Raw genomic sequence first — 14,883 nt, 5'->3', positions numbered from 1 at the left:
TATTTTTTAGTAAACTGATCCAAAGTGATTAGTTTGTGGAGCTAACCAAACGAGGATTATAGTGTTTACTTTGGAAAAAGTAATAGGTTGAATGATAGATGGTGTGCGTGCTTTTTCACATGGAAATCTGCACATATATTAAAATTGTAAGATTTGAATCATAGAGAAAATATAGTGTATATGACTGAAGTTGGGCCATTCTGAAACTAAAGAAGGCTATATTTTTTTTTGTCAAAATGCATAGATGTGAATCTTATATGAATAGATTTCTCCATTGCTTATAGCAGTGTAATAAACTCGGTGCGTAAAGGAGAAAAAAAGTTATATAAGTGAAAACAAAAATTATGATTTTTTTTCTTGTGCCTATATGCTCTTTGCAATTTGAAGAATAAAGAACATATTGTGTGAAAATCTTTGGTTCGGTCAAATTTTATCCAGTTGTTTATAAAACTGTTTTTATCTGATTCATGTAATTTTTCATTGTTAATTTAAAAGCCCAAAAAAACCATCTATACTGACTTTTTGATATTTTTTTCTGTGATTTGAATTTACAAAGATATAAAACTTTCGATAAGTTATGTAAACTCAAAACAAGTATTTAGCTTTAGAAAGCATTTACATGTTTCAAACTTATAATATATACATATATAATGTTTAAAATTATGCATATAAAACATGTGTAAAATGTGCCTGAATATGTTTCTCTTCTTTAATGTGTTAATCGTACTATATATAACATTATTTTAAAATTTCAAAAAGTTTATCATATACAAAAAACCATCAATAAAAAGTATAATTCTCCATCTACAACAAGAAAAATAAAAAATTATAAACATAAAAATTTAATTTAAGAAAAACTAACATTGGAAAAACAAGAAGTTAATGTAAAAAAAAACGACAAATAATATTATAAATAAAATAAATTTATAAGATACAATCCGCGCGAAGCGCGGAAAAAATCTCTAGTATTTGATAAAATTTGTTAAATCTAGTTAATTTGTAAAATCCTCTCAACTATTAAAATAATGAAAGTCCACAAAAATCATGTTCCAATAACCCTTCCCCCTTTAAAACAAATATGCTAAAAAATTCTTAAGATCAACTTATTCTTCAAGTCTTTCTCTTTAATTTTCAGAGTCTTCGTATGGATTTTATGGGTTTCACAAAGGCGTAATATATTTCTAATACTTCAATCAGACAATTCTTTATTTAACATCTACTATCTCATTTTGCAAAAAAAAAACAAAAACAATATAGTCCCATTAATTATTCGATAGATAATAACTAAACGATAAGTTCGAGCCTCGCATGTGTATCATCAAATACTTCTAAATTTGCATATGTATACTTCAAAGCTGTTGCATCACTGCATCAGCATCCCCATGAGTCATGTCAAAGTCGATGTGACAAATTCAGTATATGTCTAATTTTTGAATATATCAAACAAGATGAGGAATATTTTTTTTTGTGCACCACTGAAATTGCATTAATTTAAACCAAACCAGTTAAGCGGTTTGGGTCACAACAAAGTCTGAGAAAGTTTTCTTAGCAGTGAAATCTTCAAAACAGAAAGACTCACAACGACAAAATCTAAATGATACAGAGTCAAAGAAAATCGACAAGAGATAGATATCGGAGAGGACGCCATGGAGATCAGAGAAGTTGCTTTTATCTACAATCGCCGCCACCAATTGCAAAGAGTCTGTTTCAAACACCATATATCTCATCCGAAGGTCGATGGCGTGTTTCATCGCTGAACGTATTGCTAGTCCTTCTGCCAAAAGAGACGAGATCACAAACGCTACAGGTTGATTATGGGAGCTGATTCGCTCCAATTGATTACTGTACAAGCTCCAAGCAAGCCCCGCTGCTTGTACCTCTTTCTTCCAAGCCGCATCGGATTTACATATCACATCAGAGCTTGGTCTGTTCTTTTGGGGATTAAATCTCTTTGCGCCTTGTGAGATAGGTAATTGAGCTGCCGCCCACTCTTTTGCATCACGAATAGCTCTGGTTACTGTTTCTTGTGCGGTGAAGATTATGTTTTGAAACAGTTTTTGGTTTCTTGCAGTCCATATGGCCCATAGAAACCATGGGGAAAGGGGACAGTTTCCAGGACCTATAGGAGGAAGGACTACTGCAGAGATGAGACGTTTCCATTTGATATTACGTGTATACGCACACCAAATAACCTAATGTGCACACTACCACAATCGAATGGTATGTCGATGTAGCATTTTAGGATCGAATCCACAGAGACCAACTATTACACTTTATCTTTATGGAATCAATATCAAGCTAAAACAATATGGGGGTTTTAAAGTTGATTTCGTAACAAGCAAGTAAAAAGATTAATTAAAGATTTCAGATGATTAAAATGCTAGCCTAGGGTGGTTTGGTCGGGTGTTAAGCAAGTGTGAGCCAAACAATTATTCAAGTTTAATTAAGAGCAAGTCTAGAACTCGGATCACTCAAGTAGAACAGCCCACTGTCGTGGAACTGCCCCCTATGCTGATTGATCTTGATACCTAAACTCTCGTTTGGATCAAGATGCGACAGCAAGCAATAGAGATCAAGTCCGATAGGTTCACCAAACACCCTAATATCTACTTTCGCTGATTAGGGATGCTAGGCTCATTCATAACAGATCTAGCAACCTATTACACGGTTAATGAACATGTTAAACCTAGGATCTAACATTAAGCGGCCAGATTAATGCAAGCATTAAGAACAGTTATGAATGAAGACAATCAATGGTTTCACTTATCTATGTTTAACTCACGGATCTAAGACCCGAACACCCTAGACTAAGCAAGTTGACTACTCAGCCATGAACAGAGAAAACACAGAGATCAATTCTGAATAAGACTTCATGTAAATAAAAGAGATAGAAAGAGGGTTCAGGATAATCTTCTCTATGGTGAGAGAGATGGAGCCTTCTCCCTTTACAATCCAAAAGCACAAAAATCTCCAATGGTTTTCTTCTCTCTAGAATAGCGTAGAATGATAAAGAGAAACAGAAAATACGATATATCAAAGCCACAGGCGGCTGGGAGAGAAAATAGGGATAATTAGGGCAAATCCCGTAATGATTGTAGTTTCCTAAAAAATCTCTCCCGCTGGAACACTCACTCGGAACAGTCACTCGGGTTGCTCCGCTATCCGGAACAGTCATCAAGACTGTTCTGCGTGAAAACCACCAAATTGCATTGTTTTCTGCCTCTTTTGTTCCAGCTGATCCATCTCCCATCCAATGCAATTCCAGACCTGTAATGACTCCAAAAGGACTAGGAAGACTCGATAAAGACTTGAAAACCAATTTAAAAGCATATATACAAGATGTATAAAACACCATATATCAATTCCCCCAGACTTAGATCCTTGTTTGTCCTCAAACAATGTCAAGTATCAAGAACAGGGAGAAAGATTTGAAAGTGTGGAAACTCTCCTATTCTCAGTAACCATACTTTAACCACGAATCTCTGAACCATACAAGCAGTAAAACTAGGACAACACACCCTTACCGGAACCCCACTGACTGCTGTTCAAAAATCGGCTCCATACTCTTCATCTCAAACCTGAAAAAGCAACACTATCGAGACAGAACTCCCTACATTCATTTAAGAGTAGCGTGAGCTTCTCATCACATGCATCATTCAGGGTAGACGGTCTAGGTGTGGAACAGGCTATTTAATGGTGGAGTTAAAAGTGTTTAGGGGATACCATTTCATTGAAGAGGATGCAGGATATCACACAAAATGGCAAGAGATGATAGATCCATTGATGTCCACAGCCTCTACTCGTTTTTGCTCTATATGGTGCGACTGTTCTGATGACGGAACATGCAACTGATTGTTCTGCTTTCCACTTTCCTCTACACACTCTTCAATACTTGGTACCAACTTCTTGCTCGACCTTTCCAGTGGCTCCATGTTTCTTTTCTTTCTTCCCCTTCTCCATCACATTAATCTCGTTTTTTTTTTTTTTTTTTTTTTTTGAAAACTGATATGGTGATGTGACGAAGAAGGAGATAATACATGATTGTTCTGAGTGTCACTGGTGGTTCTGATTTCGCGACCATTCTGGTTCTCCACCTCTGCTCTTGCGCAGTTCATTGGTTATGGAGCGGTTGCTCCCTTAATCTGCTTGTTCTCCTTTCTGACTGAATTTCTGCAGCAGTAACGAGTAGCAGGCTGCGTTGATCCTTTCCTCTCCGACCTTTTTGCACATATCTGCACATATGACACTGAAAAACAAATGCATGAAGGTGGAATAAAGGCTAAGGTGCAGGGTGGGAACTAGCTAAAGATGAGCTAGCCACTCAGGATCAGCAAGATGGATAAAAAGGATAAAAAGTCCTGAGTGTGTTCTCGTTTCCCTGATCTAATGCCCATAACAAGAAGAATTTCAGTCAAGATTAGGTTCAAGTAAGGTGGAGTTAAGTCTACCCAGTGTAACCTGATCGGCTGAGAACTTCTGGAAAATCAAGTGAGATATGTCAGGGTGTTCCAGGTCCACATGTGTGTCTTTCGCCACTGCTAAGGTCACTGAATAAGATAACTAAAGCACGAGGTGGTTAGTGATCAACACGGAATAAGGTCCTAATTCCCACAAATTTTTGACTGACTCAATAAAAACTGACTCAAATTGACCCAAAAGAAAAAAAAAAAAAAGAAACGAGTTAGTAAACGACGAAAACCCTCCCCCAGACTTACTTCACAACGTCCCTGGTGTGAAAATAAATCAGAGAGAAGGAGAAAACAAGAATAAATATATATATATATATATATATATATATATATATATTTTTTTTTGGGTCGAGATACTTACCTGAGTGGAGCAGGCGCTCTATGAAAATTATGGGTGTTCTATCGTCAGATGATCGCCTGGAACAACCGCTCTTTTCAAGGGGTAGGTTGTTCCGTTTCTGCAACCCAGAATTTTTGAAGTATCTCAAATTTTTCTGCTTTTTGACCTGAAACTCAATAAACTAAAACGAAAAATAAGTAAACAAAACCAAGTTATATTTACACTTACCAGTGGGTTGCCTCCCACCAAGCGCTTGGTGTAAGTCTCTAGCTTGACTTGGTGACTGGGATCAGTCGGGTTGAGCAGGAGGGCCTGTTCCAAAACAAGCTCCACAATCAGACATGTTCAGCTTCAAAACCCTGCTCAACAACCCTTTCACAGCAGCTTCCCCTTTCTCCTTCAGCTCATGTGTGAGAATAGCTCTGACTTTGGAGAACGGTTTAGAGGTACCCTTGCACTTTACCTCATACTCAATGGAGTTCTCATCACACTTCAGAGGTATCAAAGTCATTGTAGGATCTCCCTTGACCCTTTTCTTCTGGACTTTCTGTTTCACCCTTGAATTCCCTCTGATTTTAGTAGGTTCAGTGCATGGATCTTCATCAAATAACAGTCTGCTCTCACCCTTATCACCATGCTCCTTCTCAGGAACAACCTTCAGATTTTCTACATCAAACACTGAGATGCGAGAGGCGTGTGATGAGGAAGATCTGGTGGGTACAGCCTTGTAGAAAACTTTCTTGTTGATGTTGGAGAAGCAGACTCTCTTGTTGTACATATCGATGGTTGCTCCAACAGTAGCCATGAATGTCCTTCCAAATATCAAAGGCATCTCATGATCCTTGTTCATCTCAACAATTTGAAACTCAGCAGGAACAACGCATTCCCCTACTTGAACATTAAGGCTGCGGATGGTTCCATATGGGACTGCTCTGGAAGAGTTCGTAAAAGTCAGGGTCAGCTGAGAATGCTCAACATCACCAATACCCAGATCGTCTACAATAGCCTTTGAGACAAGATTCACACAAGAACCAGAGTCACAAAGAGCGTCCTTGAAGGTTGTTCCTGCGATGGAACATGGGAAAATAAACTTTTCCAGGATCATCAACCTTAGGCAATACCTTCAGTGCTGGTGTAGACAGTGCTTTGGTATAGAGGACCTTGATCTCCTCTTGAGTCTCTCTACAGTTTTTAAAGAACTGGAGCAATGGACGAATCTGCAGAGCATCTTCAAATGCAAGTTCTTTAGGAAGCCTTCTCACCATCTTGTTAAAACCAATCAGCTGCTCTTCACTAATGGGATCCATCAGATGTCTAGGTGGAATAGGATAGGGAACCTTGGGAACATAGACTCGCACAAGTGGAGTTTCAGAAGGTACGCTAGGACCAGTCACTCCAGAGCTAGCAGACTGCTCTGTGTTCTCTTCTGTGCCTAGAACAGTCTCAGCAAACGGCTGCTCTATTGCATTACAGTGCTCAGTCCTAAGATTTTTATCAGTTTTTCGAGGGAGCGTCTCTTGTTGCCTCTTGACACTCTCAGCTATTTGAGCAAGCTGAACATCGATCTTTCTTATATGGATCGCAAGATTATCATACTTGTTATTCAGCTCAGTGAACATGTTGCCCATCCTGGTGTCAATTTCTGTGGTTACCTGATTCAACACCTTGGCCTGAACCTGCTGACCCTGCAACAGTTGTTGCATCATCATACCCAGACTATTCAGCTCATCTGGTTGACTGTTCCCGTTAGCTGGAACAGCTTGCTGATTGCTCTGCGGTTGTCGCTGGTTCTGGTTCTGAATCTGCCCGGACGTAGCTTGCTCCATGTTGAAGACGTACCCATGGTTGTTTTTCAGTAGCTGATCAACTTTGGCAGTTAGCTCATCTATCTTCTGGGTGTCAGAACTGTTCCCTTTCTTGGAGCAATCACTCTCCTCTTTCTTATTAGCTGAGCTAGCAGCCATGTTCTCAATCAGCTTAAACGCTCCATCAGTGGTTTGAGTCATGAAGTCTCCATTGCTCGCAGAGTTTAGAGCACCTTGGTATTTCCAGTCCACTTCATCATAGAAAATGTTCAGGAGGTAATCATCATCAAATCCATGGTGAGGACATTCTCTGCGATAATCATTGAAGCGCTCCCATATGTCGCAGAAAGGCTCATCAGTGAGCTGTCTGAAGGAGGTGATCTTGTTCCTCAATGCAGCTGTTCTCGCCTTAGAGTAGAAATGGCTGAGGAACGCTGATCGGACCTGTTCCCATGAAGTGAGAGAGCCAGTAGGGAGAGAGTTCAACCATCGTGCAGCTTTTCCATCAAGAGAGAATGGGAATAACATGCACGTGATGTAGTCTGGGGGAACACCATTCACGCGAGTGAAACTGCAGACTTTTTCGAAGCTCTCAATATGCTCCATTGGAATTTCTGTAGAGAGACCAGAGAACACCTTTCTCTGCACTAGACCGGTCAAAGCAGGCTTGATCTCGAAGTCCTGCCTGGTGCAGAGTGGAGGAACAATGGCAGAGCGCGTAGTAGGGATGTTACGCGGAAGGTTTCTCTGCCCGATTGGAACAGTCTGCGCCTGTTGTTCCTGCTGCGCGAGAGCAGCATGTTCAGCAGCATCCTGCTGAGCTTGGATGGTCTACTGCATTTGTTGCATCTGCTGCTGCATGAGTGTCATAGCTGCAGCGAGATCATCCTGATTGGCGTGATCACCCATAGTGGTGTCAGTTTGCCTTGGCTGTTGACGATTTGTTCTTTCTAACTTTGCTAGCTCCTGGTTGGTAAATGTAACTAACTCTCCTTGTGCGTTTTTCCGAGTATGTCTACTGGTCATGCACCTGGAACATTGGCTGCAACAAAAAGGATAAAGCAAGTTAGAGGTCTTAGGCTAAATAAATAACCGAAAAATAAAGGTAAAAAGATGGTCCCCGGCAACGGCGCCAATTTGATATTACGTGTATACGCACACCAAATAACCTAATGTGCACACTACCACAATCGAATGGTATGTCGATGTAGCACTTTAGGATCGAATCCACAGAGACCAACTATTACACTTTATCTTTATGGGATCAATATCAAGCTAAAACAATATGGGGGTTTTAAAGTTGATTTCGTAACAAGCAAGTAAAAAGATTAATTAAAGATTTCAGATGATTAAAATGCTAGCCTAGGGTGGTTTGGTCGGGTGTTAAGCAAGTGTGAGCCAAACAATTATTCAAGTTTAATTAAGAGCAAGTCTAGAACTCGGATCACTCAAGTAGAACAGCCCACTGTCGTGGAACTGCCCCCTATGCTGATCGATCTTGATACCTAAACTCTCGTTTGGATCAAGATGCGACAGCAAGCAATAGAGATCAAGTCCGATAGGTTCACCAAACACCCTAATATCTACTTTCGCTGATTAGGGATGCTAGGCTCATTCTTAACAGATCTAGCAACCTATTACATGGTTAATGAACAGGTTAAACCTAGGATCTAACATTAAGCGACCAGATTAATGCAAGCATTAAGAACAGTTATGAATGAAGACAATCAATGGTTTCACTTATCTATGTTTAACTCACGGATCTAAGACCCGAACACCCTAGACTAAGCAAGTTGACTACTCAGCCATGAACAGAGAAAACACAGAAATCAATTCTGAATAAGACTTCATGTAAATAAAAGAGATAGAAAGAGGGTTCAGGATAATCTTCTCTATGGTGAGAGAGATGGAGCCTTCTCCCTTTACAATCCAAAAGCACAAAAATCTCCAATGGTTTTCTTCTATCTAGAATAGCGTAGAATGATAATGAGAAACAGAAAATATGATATATCAAAGCCACAGGCGCCTGGGAGAGAAAATAAGGATAATTAGGGCAAATCCCGTAATGATTGTAGTTTCCTAAAAAATCTCTGCCGCTGGAACACTCACTCGGAACAGTCACTCGGGTTGCTCCGCTATCCGGAACAGTCATCAAGACTGTTCTGCGTGAAAACCACCAAATTGCATTGTCTTCTGCCTCTTTTGTCCCAGCTGATCCATCTCCCATCCAATGCAATTCCAGACCTGTAATGACTCCAAAAGGACTAGAAGGACTCGATAAAGACTTGAAAACCAATTTAAAAGCATATATACAAGATGTATAAAACACCATATATCACCATTCTAAGTCGAAGTTGTTAAGATGCAGTGGATTAAACCTGCCAGAGAAAGGTACCAATTCCCACACTTTTAGTGCATATGGGCATTGGAAGAATATGTGGTAGATAGATTTAGAACCATCACAATGTGTGCATTTAGACCTTGTTAGAACTTGTCTTACTTCTAATCTTTCTCCCACTGGTAGTACTCTATGTTTGATCTTCCAAATAAAGAGTTTGAGCTTCAGAGAAGTAGACAAATTTCATACCTCCTTTAGCCAGTCGTGGATGTTAGTTGAGTTCTGACTAAGGGTGGAGTGCTTCCTTTCCACCGTTGAGTACCATGTTTTGTGGTATAGGATCCATACTTGTGTCCAAGCCACACTTGCTTATTTTCTCCTCCCCATTTACTGGTTTTGATACTTAAAATATTGTCTCGGAGTAGAGGAAAACGTCTTTCAATCTTTCGGCCATCCCATTCTTTTGTTTCATTATAAATCAGCTCTGATATCTTCATGGTATTTTCTTCCTCTGGGGCCGGTCTTATTGGATGTTGTCGGGAAAGGAGTGATATCCAAGCATCATCCCGAGCAAGGACTTTTTCCCCATTACCAATGACCCATCCTAGTTGTTCTTTTAGAAGGTCTCTGCCAATGAGTATTCCTCTCCAACCGTGTGAGCAAGAAGCTGGCGTTGAGGTTTGCATAAAGTCTTGATCATGGAAATACTTGCCTTTGAGCACCCGAGCCTACAAGGAGTTTGGAGATTCCAAAATGCGCCAGCTAAGTTTAGCTAGAAGTGCGTCATTGAAGCATTGAATATCCCTAAATCCCAATCCTCCTTCTTTCTTTGATTTTGCCATTGTTTCCCAATCTATCCAAGACATTTTTTTGGTCCATGTGTTAGAGTCCCACCAAAACCGAGTCAACATTGATTGGATTCTCTTATAGAGAGAGTTTAGGAGCTTAAAACACTGTATTGCGTGGTTCGGCATGGGTGATAGCACACTTTTGAGGAGAGTCATTTTCCCAGCTGTAGAGAGGAATCTGTTGGTCCAACTCTTAGCCCTTTGTCTGATTTTGTCCACTATAGATGTGAATAGATCTTTTTTATTGTGGCCAAAGTGCTCGGGCAAGCCTAAATACTTTTCAGTCCCTCCTTCATTCTCAATTCCTATCTCAGTTTTTATTTTCTCTTTTAGTTCCTGCGGGGTCCTGTTGGAGAAGGTAATGCCGGACTTCAGGTGATTGATCTTCTGGCCAGATGCTTTCTCGTAGAGATTCATAATTTTTTGGAGGGTGGTGATGCTGCGTTTATTCGTTCTGCAGAAAAAGAGTGTGTCGTCAGCGAACAGTAAATGATTCACTCTTGGGCTGTTGGTAGCCACTCTGATGCCTTGAAGTTTCTTTTCTTCTTGTGTTTTTCTGCATAAACCGGAGAGGACCTCACTGCATAGGATGAAGATATAAGGAGAAAGTGGGTCTCCTTGTCTAATACCCCTTTGTGGTTGGACCCATCCTTGCGTTGTCTCGTTGATCAAGAAGAAATAAGATACAGTCTTCACACATTGCATGATCCAGTCAATCCAAACCGAATAGAAACCAAGGTGGGTCATAACTTCCTCAATGAAATCCCATTCCAAGCGGTCATAATCTTTGCTCATATCGGTCTTCACCGCCATGGAACATCTTTTTGAGGCTGTTGACGTTTTAAGGAAGTGGAGGACTTCATGGGATATGAGTATGTTGTCAGCAATAGCCCTTCCTTGAACAAAAGCAGATTGGTTCTCTGATATCAGATCTGGGAGCAGGAGCTTGAATTTGTTTGCTAGTAGTTTAGAGATTATTTTGTAATAGACATTGCATAGTAGTACAATTGGTCTATAATCTCCAACTGATTTAACCTCAGTGTTCTTAGGAATTAATCTGACTAGTGTATGATTTAAAGATCTCGGCATTACACTAGAGGAGAAGAAGTCTTGGATCTCAACAACAATTTCTGGACCCACAGTGTTCCAGTTAGCTTGGAAGAAACTTGCTGAAAATCCATCCGCGTCAGGGGCTTTGTCCGGATGAATAGCAAGTAGAGCCAAGTGTATTTCGGAATCTGATGGAATGGTGATGAGTTGTTGGTTGATCTCTAGGGAGATTTTGCTGGTAAGGGCTTCAGCTACAATCTGTCTTCTGTCCCCAAGAACTAAGGTAAATAGGTTCTTGAAATAGTCCATTATAGTGTCGTGATCTCTTTCTCAGTGAATACCGGTGTGCATTCTGCATTCTCTATGACAGATAGGTTATTTTTTGCTCTTCGCCCTTTTGTAACTGCATGAAAGTAGCCTGAGTTTTTATCTCCTAAGCTCAGCCACAAGTTTCTGCTCCTTTGTTTCCAAAAGGATTCCTCAGCTAGATAAGCGGCTTTAAGGTCGGATTTGATTATATTTAGCAGCACCTCGTTGTTAATGGGGCTCGTCATCGCTTGCTCTAGCTCCTCTTTCCATTGATTAATTAGAAGTTTGCTGTTCCTCTGTTGTTCTTTGTTCCAGTGGACCAGAGCTGAGCGCACAAGACCAATCGTAGCTTCAACTGACTTCTTTCCTGCTCTCTTGCATGTCTGTTGTACTAGTGCTTGAACTTCAAGGTTGTCACGAAGTCGTCGGTCGAATCTAAAGAGACCTTTCCCTTTTTCCTTGTTTAGATCAAAACATGTCAAGATTGGTTTGTGATCAGATCCTTCGTATTTTAAATACTCCATGCTACCTAAGTGGAAGATCTCAAACCAGTGACTGTTGGAAACAGCCCTGTCAAGCCAACATCTCACTATACCCTATGTCCATACTCCTCGCCAAGAGAGGAAATCACCTGTGTGTGGGAGGTCATATAAGTCGCATTCTGCCATGAAGGTTCTGAAATCAACAAAGGATCCATCTGCTCTAACCCGGCAACCTTCTTTCTCTTGGTTGCTTATGATGTCATTAAAGTCCCCAGTAATGAACCAGGAAGCGTCACGAGCGAGAGTGAGGGTTGTGAGTTCCTCCCGTAGTTGTCTCCTCACATTATAATCCGTGTCAGCATGAATAAAAGTTGCAAAGAAACGTTTATTCTCATAGATAATCTCAGTATCAAGGTAGTTTTTACATGAGGATAAAACATTAACTTGGATTCCTTGTCTCCAGAATGTGCCAGTCCTCCAACACTGTGACCAGTGGGAGGCACCAGAGAAGAGTTTGGATATTCCAACAAATCACACTTACGAAGAACTAAGTCATTGGAATTCTTTGTCTCTGTGAGGAATGTAATGTCAGGTGAGAATCTTTTATGAATCTCTCCAAGCCTCTGGACTGTCTGGGAATTTCCCAACCCACGATAGTTCCAGCTCACAATTTTTAAGGAATTGGAGCGGGCGGATTCTGAAAATCCACCTTCTTCTTGGTGATGCCCGGGATGATCTGCACTGTAGGTTGAGAATTAGTGACAGCAGCGTCTCTTCTTGCGCCATTAGTTCTACTAGGAGCAGTGCCCCCTCGTCAATGAAGCTGGAGCGTTTCTCCTCCTAGGTGATATTTTGATAGGGGTGACCCTTCTCTTCTTTGTGCTAGCTCCAGCATATTGGTTTTAATTGAGTGGCGGTCTTCCTAACCGTTTTTTAACTGATATTCTTGCAGGATCAGCTTCTGGAGTAGGTTCTTGATCTGGACTCGCTCCCAGCCTAGCGAGTGCAGGAATTCTTTCTGCAGATGTCTGCCCCTCAGAGGCCTTTCTAGCCTCTTCTGCAGAGACCGTTGCAGCAAGGGCCATATTCATGATAACTCCCTCAGTTTCTTCATTTTCCTCAGCATATCGCCTTCTTTCCTTTCGGGCATCGCTTTCAGAGGGATCAACTCCACTCACATACTGCATCATTACTTCACGAAGTTTCTCTCTAGCTTCTCTTATGGCTTTCTCAGGTACCAATATTGACATGGAGTTATTGATCTGAGTTTGTTGATTGCTTCTCTAAGGGGATATTGGTCTCTCCAGCCTATGCTCGGGAGAATTGGGGCTTTGAACTAGCTATTTGGGGGGGGGGGGGGGGGGGGGGGCTCTCATATCCTTCTTGATTTTTTCCTGAAGCAGCTATTTCTCTAGCGTGAGATGTTCCTGAGTATTGGAGGAGGCGTCTCCCAGATTCCACCCAACGGGAACCATTTTGTTTATAGCTAGAGTTTTGAGCAGAGTTTGATTGCAGATGGTTATAGTTACTGGGTCTAGAGTATGATTCATTTGTGTGTACTCTCTTGTCTGCTTCATAGCGGAGTCTATTTTTATTTCCACGTTGAGAGTAGTGACGAGTACCATTGTCAGCTCTTCTAGCATATCTCATGAAGCCAGACTTTTGGCGTGATTCTTCCCTATGGGGGGGGGGGGGGGGGTGTTGTTCGTAAGGTATGTAACTACTACAATGCACCATGTGATCCTCAGTCTTTGGCTTGCCTCCTCTATGCTGATCTATCTCAGCTGGTTTCTAAGCTGGTTTTTGTGGGCAGTCAGTGTACTCATGGTCAAGTTTCTTGCAGATTGTGCCGAATTTCTCGAGTTTTTCATAAACCAGCATCGCCTGTACTTCATCTCCGTTACTGAACTCTATAGTGGACTGGAAGATGAGGGGTTGGAGGCCATTGATGTGTGCTCTGAATCTCGCCTTCGACGCAGTTATTTCCCAACTTTCGAAAGTCCCGATATCCTCTGCAATGCTCCTTAATATGGCTTCATTCCACAAATGTAGCGGTACATTCTGGACTTCGATCCAGAACGGGATCTGGGAAGGGAAGCGTGGGGATACTGTAGGTTCCCACCTTTGTATGATGAGCATCCACTTTGCAAAATGGTAAGGCCTATTGTCTAGCACTTTTTGTAAATCAGCTTTTGACGCAAACTGGAACTGAAATCTTCCTTGTCCTAAGTCAGAACCTATAGGTCTCGAGCTGCATTTCCAGAGATCTGAGAGAAAGGGAATGAGAGACCACATACGTTGGTATTTGGGATTTGTCACTCTTCCAATAAGCGTGAGTTCATGCTTCCTTATCAGCTCAGAGCTATCAAAATCAGGTACTATGACTCTCCATTTCCTCGGTGGGGATGCGTTGTTTGCGATACCTTTGCCTTTCTCGGCGTAAGATAGTCTCCGAGACATGGTAGTTGTTGTAGGATTTGGAGATTTGTAGAGAAAGTTAAGGTTCTCCGCAAAGCGGGAAGTTTCTTAGAAATAGAGTTCTAGAGGTAGTTTAACTTACACTTGGATATTGCACTTTGTGACCGTGGAGAGCCTCCATGGAAGAGGAGGAGAAGCTTACCGGAGAAGGAGACTGACCCTTCGACCGGAGTCGAGGACTAGAACCCGGTGGGTAATAGATCAGGACAATGGAAGACCTCTTGGATATTGCTTGAAATGGTAATAATTTGAAAAAGAGAGTAAAGTTGTAGGTTTTTTTCTTTCTAAAAGAGGTAAAAATAAGATGGATAAAAGGTAGGTAATTTTTAGGATGACCGCGAGTAACGACTTTTCTTTACCTTCGTGAGAGTTTAACAATGTTTTTTTTTTACCAAAATTCTTACAAGATGAGGAATATATGAACTATTATTCTGAAAGAAAATATATAATTGAAACAAAAGCAAACACACTGCTGATTTTCTCACTTGCTTGGAACTAGAAATTGTGTTTAATATATATTTTAAATATAAGGATTAAAGTTTCCAGCAGACCGTGACACATAACAAAACCGGAGAGTTTTACATCTTTTTTTTTTTGCATTTAGTGTTGTTGACTTGTTGGTACTAAACTAAAAGGACCAGTGGAAAAGAAAACTTCTCTGCAGGTTGTTGACTTGTTACTAAACAAACTTTCGAGTTTGACTTTGTAAAAACAATACGCGCCTTTGTACGCGCCCCTAATTGCAATTAGAAAGGCGAAACCCT

General features: G+C 40.9%; 1 non-coding gene across 1 annotated transcript; it reads left to right on the top strand.

Annotated features, from left to right (window-relative positions):
• The first annotated feature begins 6,903 nt into the window (after positions 1-6,903).
• On the top strand, positions 6,904-7,010 carry LOC117134465. Its single transcript, XR_004458650.1, has one exon. It is a non-coding gene; the product is annotated as a small nucleolar RNA R71 (small nucleolar RNA).
• The last annotated feature ends 7,873 nt before the right edge of the window (positions 7,011-14,883 follow it).

The sequence above is a fragment of the Brassica rapa genome, chromosome A05, assembly GCF_000309985.2.
Source record: "Brassica rapa cultivar Chiifu-401-42 chromosome A05, CAAS_Brap_v3.01, whole genome shotgun sequence".
Taxonomy (NCBI): Eukaryota; Viridiplantae; Streptophyta; class Magnoliopsida; order Brassicales; family Brassicaceae; genus Brassica; species Brassica rapa.
This window is presented reverse-complemented; position numbering and strand designations above follow the sequence as displayed.